This window comes from Pinus tabuliformis, chromosome 7 (genome assembly GCF_031772625.1).
Source record: "Pinus tabuliformis cultivar Carrire ecotype Pingquan chromosome 7, CPIR1, whole genome shotgun sequence".
Classification (NCBI taxonomy): domain Eukaryota; kingdom Viridiplantae; phylum Streptophyta; class Pinopsida; order Pinales; family Pinaceae; genus Pinus; species Pinus tabuliformis.
This window is the reverse complement of record NC_142293.1, coordinates 378403700-378412258: the sequence shown is the minus strand read 5'-3', so window position 1 is coordinate 378412258 and position 8559 is coordinate 378403700.

The window sequence follows — 8559 nt, the reverse complement described above, 5'->3', positions numbered from 1 at the left end:
GGATCATGCAGTTCGAGTGGAGGAAGTGTGATTTGTGTGTGAGATGGATCTTCAATGCATACAGATGAGTGTTGAGGAGCCTTGCGTGATTGAATAGTTTCATGATCAGAAGTAAGAATAACCCCAAGAGAGTGAGGACCTGACATAACCATCAGCTTGGGCTAAAGTGCCTCAACAGTCTTGGGTGTCTCAAGTTTATCATTAGGTAGGTAATCATAAATGGGTGGCTTCGAAAGATCAACTATGATAGCTTCATGATCGTGATAAAAAATGGAAGCAAATGGATCACGACCGCCATGATCAGAAAAATCAATGAATTCTTCGACATCCTCATGATCAGATGAATCAAATAGAGGGGTAGATAAAAAGCGAACAAAATCATCCTCTGTGTTTCTGGAAAAGACAGATGAGGGATCAAGTGGATCTTCAATGAATAACTTATCATCTTCGTTGTCAAATGATGGACTAGCATCTGGTGAGTGCTGCGAGTGATCAATAATGGGTGCATCCGTAGATGAAGACACACATACAAAATCATGGATGGCAGGTTCACCAAAGAAGCTAGGAAGGAACGGAGGGGGCTCGAACGAGAGGGATTCATCCTTCACCGAGTGTTGATGTTCAAGCTCCCACTCATACTCTCCATGAATGACAGTGCATGTTGGTTGTGCAACACCAACTCCATTAGTAGGTTGTTCCTTGTTCACAACAAGTGAAGAGTTCAGAATGGATGAACACAAGACAACATCATCTAGAGGAACACCTGGGTGCAAAGGAAGAGGTCGAAGAAAAGAATGCATATGGGAACTTGAAGGACTCACAACCAACTCTACGCGAAAATTAAGTGAAGTGATATTGGGAGGGTGTGAAGAATGAACATATGTGCGAACATGATCCTCAGCATCATTGGGCGATGGTGGAACTGTTGAATGAAAGGGAGGTAGAAATTATGTTGAAACAATGCCTGCTCCCACATGGGATTGTGCAGTTCCATCAACGACGAATGTTGAGCGAGGCTTGACATCAAGCTTTCTTATGATAGTACTCGAACTGGTCCCAGAGATAAGTGAAATTCATTTGGCTCTTCGAAGCTTGAAACTGTAAGTCACAGAAGTGCTGCCAAAAATAAATAATGGATTTATGCGGAGCCCTCCATTGTTGTAATAGTTTCTGGTCAAGATGGTCTAGATCGTTTGGCATAGGAGTCCGAGTAGTGGGTTGTAAGGTAATGCCTTGACTGCGATGTCACACAGAGGAAAGTAAGACAACTCTGTCAGTAGAAAGGGTGTTACTGATTTCCAACACTTCAAAGGGAGAGGAAGGTGGATGTGGGTTCCAGGTTGAAAGGGATTAGTCCCAACTCTGCTAGGAACACACAAGACTAAGGACATGCACAGCTTCGGGCAGAGAAGTCAACACGGATGCGACAGTTCCAATGTAAAAGGTAAGATAGCACGGACATCACTCACGGATCAGTCCGAGACGAGTGTGATGACTGATATAACAAGGTTCAGAGAAACATCTATCTAATGTCTGACAGAGCAGTCGACATGGACGGTGACAACATTAATAACATATGCAACACATTAACAACAAGATTCATATAATTGCATGTGAATCAGTTCATACACAAGTATGTAAGTTAAACAACATATATCATTAAGTCAACTGAGGCAGTCCAACTACAATAACAACATATGCATGAGAATGTGTTGCCTTTTATTATATAAAGAAGTGTAAGTCACAATCATACAATACACCATGTAAACCTGCTAGCCCTATCAGTAGAATGCTACAAAGACATCCGCCTGCTCCTCCAAAGAGATGTACTAGCTCCGTGCAGTGGAGAAGCCAAGGTGCTTTATAATACTATCCAAGCCTTCTTCAAGATAGTCTTAATAGAAGCTTAGCTAACCAAAAGCCCTTACAATGAGTTATGAGGGACTATTTATAGCAAAGGGTGGGGTGACTCTTGAAATTCCCCTTTGTGATAGTTCAACTTCCCACATGACTCTTCACCTAATCTATGACTGTTACATCCCACTGTTGACACTCGACTTACACTTGACATGACTCAATGTTACAATGCACATGTACTCATGTGAGACAACATGGCTTGAGAAAGCCTTGCAAGACATCATTGACACTTGGTCCGCTGTGGTGAGACCAACTCTATGACATGCTTGTGTTGGTGACGCTGGTGAGTTGATGCCAAGCTTGGTCATCCGAGATGGTGTGCATGCACCTCATGGTGACATCTTGCTGAAGCAAACTCTTATCTCCATTGTAACAAGTGCATTGGTTAGGCCCCTTCATCCAACTCATCTGCTAACATGCGCATGGTCTTCTTGGGTATAGTTGAACTGGAAACACACTAATGCATAGTGTCCGTGCTGATCTTCAAGTGTGTGTCGGTGGTCATCCACATCAACTTACTAAAGTGTATGTTCAGCTCCAATTGGACTTGTTTCTTGTCTTCGCCTTGGTGAGTGTGTTTAATGGGTTGGATTGCATGCGTGCGCTCAACGACATGCATGCTACTAGATCCTTTGCATGCGATCAAAAACACTACTCACCATGTTTTCTCTGTGTCCACTGCTGGGATGGATCCTTAACTTGTACTGGTGCAATTTCATCCGTGAATGCATGTTGCACCCACTGTTGTTCATGTTCCTACTGCAACTCATTGGTCTATCTGTGCAGCTTCAGGTTCTTCCTGAGTTGTTGCTTCGACACATGCATCTCCTTCTTTGTCCCATTTTTTGCCTTTGTAAGATCTTCATGTTGCGCCGTCACTTCATAATATGAGTTTCCAAAGTTGCTTTCATTATTAATGGATCTGCTTGATCTTGCAACTTTTCTCTACCCCTATATTGTCAACAACCTTCCTCTCGCATCCGTTGCGTTCGCTGTGTTTGGTGCATTCGCTGCATCCAGTATGTTGCCTTCAGCTGTTGTTCATGATGTTGCTCGTTGTGATGTTGTTGCTTGATGTCCTTGACCATGAACAACTTGATGTATTCGTGAGTAGGTAAGCCCATGGACACTTGATCGCCTGTATCCCCAAGTGTGCTCTGAATAGTGTCTTCGTCTTTGCTCTCTTGGAAACCATTGTACCTGTACTGCTGAGAGGTAGATGAACACCTGTGATACCTGGAAACATGGAAACACTCATAGCAAGCAATCTGTCAGTCCAAAACCAAAATGAACATGAGAACTGACTTGGAACATACTTGGGTGAATGATCATGAAGGTTGTACAATTTCAGTTGGGAGGTTGGGAGACCAACTGCCAAGACTTCACAAGGCATAGTTCAAGCTATTGGGAGACTAATTGACTGTTGGAACTGCAAAATGTGCAATCCAGTTGGGTAGTTGGCTGCTGGGATTGTGCAATGAGCAATCCCAGCTGGGAAGGACTGCTAGTCCAGGGGCAGATTTGTGCAAATTTTTGGGCCAAGCAGCCACTAACCTCCAGAAATACACAATTTAGTCTAGGAGGCCAGTGATGGGCTAGATTGTGCAAATCTGGAGAGGAAGGTGAGACTTCCTTCTCTAGATTGCATAATGCAGCCTTGGTGAAGGAAGAGACCGGGCCAAGGTTGGCTCGACTCGCCGATGGGAAACTGAAAGCAAGTAAGTCGATGAAATGCATGGTGACACTAAGTGATAGCAGAAGTGATAAATAGTGCATGAAAAACATGAATGGAGGATTGAGCAAATAGATCAACATGCATGTGGGTGAGGTCGTTCGCTGGTTGGGTGAACGTCCGTGCAAAACAGTTTCATGCATGCGACAGCAGTGAGATAGAAATGAAAATTGAAATAGAGCTAGCACAAGTTAGAATATATGTAAATAACAGCAGGTGTTCAAAGAAATCAAGCAAACAACACTCACACAAGCGAATACACAAAAAGTGACAGAAATGCAGCACAAGGCATGGGAAGCGAGCTTACCCCAAAACAACTGAGCTGAATGTGCCAACTGCTCCTAGATGTGATGTGGGATGTCAGAGCTACAAGGTTGATGTGAGGAATGGGCTCTGTAGCATCCAGTTGATGATTTTTGATAACATCGAGGTTATGACGCTCATGCCACAAATCTAGGAGGAAGCGACACTTGGAGGGAGGTTTCAGAATTACTCCTTGCATGTAACCTCCAACTGCTAAACATAAATCCTTAAAACAAGGGATGCCTTTGCATGCTACCTTGGGAGAAGCATCCTATGCATGCAAGTCTATTTTTCTCGGTCCCGGAGGGAACCGATCAACTTAGATGCACATGCAAGCAACTGCTCGACTACTGGAGAAAAATGCGCATTTCTGAATGTAAGCTGGGTTAACTACCCAAAGGGATTGTGCAATTTCTGGGCCCAGCAGCTAACTTTTGCCTAGATTTGTGCAAATCCTAGGCTGAGCTGCTTGTTGATGGGAAAAATTTCATAATTCCTCCTAGGAGAGTTGGCTGGCAAGATTACGCAATCATGGACTCTAGCAGGGTGTCAGAGGGATTTGTGAAATTACTGGAGGGAATGGCTGGTTTCCCTCTAGAAATGCACAAATCTCACTCGGAAGCTGCTTAGGCTGCAGCTAGACCAAGTCCGGATGAGCAGCTTGTGAAAGGAAAGGATCAAAATGTGATCGATAGGTTGCCTTTGAGCAATAAAGACACTGAAGCTTGAGGACTTGACGAAGCAAGGCAAGCTACTGTGAAGGTTAGTAGGGAGGCTCCAAAACAGGCTAAGGAAAAATTTTGGAGCGTGGTTGTAGCTGCTACGGCACCATCATAGCAACAAAACTAATTCATTGCATAGATTAAATCTGACCTGTCATAATATTGTGTAGATGCAACCTACGATGATGGCATGGAAGTGTAACCTAGGCTAGATTAACACCACATGGGTGTCACACGATGCCTTTTTGATGACATGGCCTCTTTTAATAGGCTAAACTTCTACCAAGCATAACTTTATATTTACAACTTAGATCAAGATCAAACTTATATTGTTGGAAATCTCTCGATGAGCTAAATGTAATGGTGGTATCATAATTAAGTTCCAAAAAATTTCAAAAATGAGGTTTTTGTAACCCCATATTCACAACAAGCCTTAGATGTTGGATCAAATAAAATATGTAACACCTCCCATATCTTGGGATGGAAAATGGGGGTGGAAGTTGGTTATAGAATTGTATCAAAGCCTAGGTTGAACAATAGCCCTAGAGAGACTCACACGCATTTGAGAAAGTTTAATATGAGCATTTAATTATAGGAATGCTAATATTTCTTTTTGTTACCTAGAATATATGATTGACATGTGCTGTGACTGTGTGAAAAACTTCATATTAGCATATTTATTGCAAACATGTCAATATTATCAATTAATATGTTTTTACTTGATGATATGACATGTGTGTGTGTGTGTGTGTGTGTGTGTGTGTGTGTGACAACACATAAGAAGACAAAAATTATAGTAGAGGAGAGAGGAATGAGCAGAAGTATGGTATAATACAACATGGAAATGACCCACCCTAATCAGGAAGAGAACATAGTTGGAAAGAGGTAAGAAAAAATTCCCCCAATTGAATGGATAACCTTAGGAGCCTAAGCTTTGAATTAAGGAGCTGCAAGGTAAAAAAAAATTAGAGTCCAAGAAAGGCAAGTAAAAGTGAATGTAGTGATTTTGCATAGCTTCTCAAATCTACACATGATCCTGGTGCTAGTTATCTAGACAAGCATATGTCCATGTTAAGTCCACCTGAGATCCAAAATCTTGGGTAGGAAACCAATAGCTCAGAAGGAAACAAGTCAAAGAAGAAGAACATATAAGAAATTGAAGATATAGTGAGAAGATAAGCTCTACTTAGCACATCAGAAAGAGAGGAAAGAAACCATGATTAGATGTCTAGTTCTACGACAAGAAGATACCACTGACAAAGGAAGAGGGAGATGATCTCAATATTGAAGGAGTTCAAGAAGGAAAAACCTCCTACCTTTAATGGAGATATCAATAAGAATGAAGAAGCAAAATCCTCATTGTTGGAGTTGAAGAAGTACCTCAAATCGCATGACTATTCTAAGAACATGAAGGCTACGGTATCCATTTTCAACTTGAAGGGAAAAGCTAACATATGGCGGGAATATTTGAGAAGTGTGAAAGGAATTAGAGAGAAGTAACTAACATAGAGTATTTGAGAAATATTTCTGGTAGAAGTACTTTTATGAGATGTAATATGATAGAAAAATTAGAGAATTTCATGAACATAAACTATGACTTCTCACCTTGAAATCCTACATCAACAGATTCTTGGAGTTGTCGAGGTATGTTCCCTACATTAGGTTTGAGAAGGTGAAGATCCATAGTTATCTCAATGGGTTACCATAGTTATACCAAGATAGGATTGAACTTTATGAGTCAATAATGTTGGAGGACACCATTGAAAAGGCCAAGTATTGCTACAATTGGTCCAAGCACAAGGATGAGTTTTGAGAAAATTGGAAGAGGAAGGAAGAACTAGTTTTAGGGGGAAAGGGCCAAAATTCTTAGGACACAAGGAAATAGGAAAAAATGTCAAGTTAACAACACTGCTAAAGGTGAATTTTAGTGAAATTTCCCTATTTCCAATAGATATTTATTGCTCAAATCAGTAAGAGAAGACGTAGAGGAACCCAGGATAATTCCATTATAGTGTTGGGGATGTGGAGAGAGATACACACTGAAGAATTTTCCTCACAAAAAAAATAACACCAAGAGCTTGTACAATGTCCAAGAAGCAACAATGATGAATATTGTGGCTTAGGGTGTAACCCAAATTTGAGTGGCATTACATAACAAGTAAGCATATCATCAAGCCTCGATGATCGAAATGGAAGGTATGTACACCAAATAGCTTATTTCAATTTCAATTGGTCTTGGTTATAATTTAATTTATATTATCCCAAAAGTTGCAAAGACATGTTCCTTACAAAGGAAGCCTTTTTCAAAATCATTGTTGGTTTAACTAGCCATGGGAGTCAAGAAGAGGGTGATCCATTTGGTGGAATCGTGCCCCTTGTAGCTAGGTGGCACTCCCACAACAAAATCCTATAATCTATTGTTGTTCGTCTTGTATGATGTTTTAATGGGTATGGAATGACTAGCACCCCACAAGAGCAAGGTGGATTTCTAAAATAAGTCATCAGAGTGCCTCACGGATGAAGATGAGGAAAGTATACTAAAAGGGGTAAGAAATCTTGTCTTAGTGAGGCATATTTCAACAATAAAATTGAAGAAATGAAGTTGGAAGGGATGTGCCCTATGTATGATCAAAGTAACCAATACAAAAGTAATCAATGAAACCATAATTGAATATCAACCCATCTTGATGCAATACAATGACGTGTTCCCAAAAGAGGTGTTGGTATTGCCCCCACAAGAGAGAAATTGAATTCTTCATTGAGTTGATTTCTAATTTGGTGTTAGTTTTGAAGGCCCCATATTGTATGAGCATGCCATAATTGGTAGAACTAAAGTTCAATCTAAAATAAGTGTTGGATAAAGTCTATATCAGGCCCAACATGTTACCCTGGTAGATCCCCAGTAAAGTTTGTGAAGAAAAAGGATGACAAACTATGGTTGTGCATTGACTATCAAAAGTTGAATAAAGTCATGGTGAAAAGTAAATGCCTGGTGCATATAATTGATGATCTATTTGATTATCTAAGTGGGACCATAGTATTTTCCAAAATTGATATGATATATGGTTATCATCAGGTTAGGATTAAAGATGAAGATATCAACAAGAAAATGTTTAGGATGAGATATGAGAGTTATGAGTTTGTGGTGGTGCCAGTTGGACTTGCAAACTCCCTAGCCACATTTATGTGCCTAATGAATAATGTCCCCAGCTAGTATTTAGAAAGGTTTGTGTTGGATTTTGTGGATGATATCCTAATCTACTCAAAAAAATTGAGAAGAACATGAAGAGAAATTGAAGGAAATATTGTAGTTGCTACAAGACAACAAGTTGTATGCAAAAGTCAGCAAATGTGAATTCTTCCAATCACAAGTTCAATATTTGGGACATGCCATCTCAAAGGAAGGATTGGTTGTGGGTCGTGAAAATGTTAAGGCCATAATGGAGTGGCCTATTCCCTGAAATAACATAGATATTAGATCAATAATGGGATTTCCCAAATATTACCAACAATTCGTTCAATATTTTTCAAACATTGGACACCCAATCACTACTTTAGAAAATAAAAAGGTCAAATTCCAATGGAGATCAAAGTGTGTAGCTAGTTTTGAGAAATTTAAGGAACTTCTCACACATGCACCTATTTTGAAAATAACAGACCTAGAGAAATATTTCTTGGTTTGCATGGATGCCTAGCAGGAAGGACTAGGCATATTCCTAATGCAAGAGGGACATGCAATTTTCTATGAGTTTAGGTAATTAAATGAGCATGAGAGGAACTATGCCACCCATGACTTCGAACTAGCAGCAATTGTGCATGCACTAAAAATGTGGAGGAGATACTTGCTTAAGAGAATATTTGTGTTGATTTTAGATCATGGAGGGT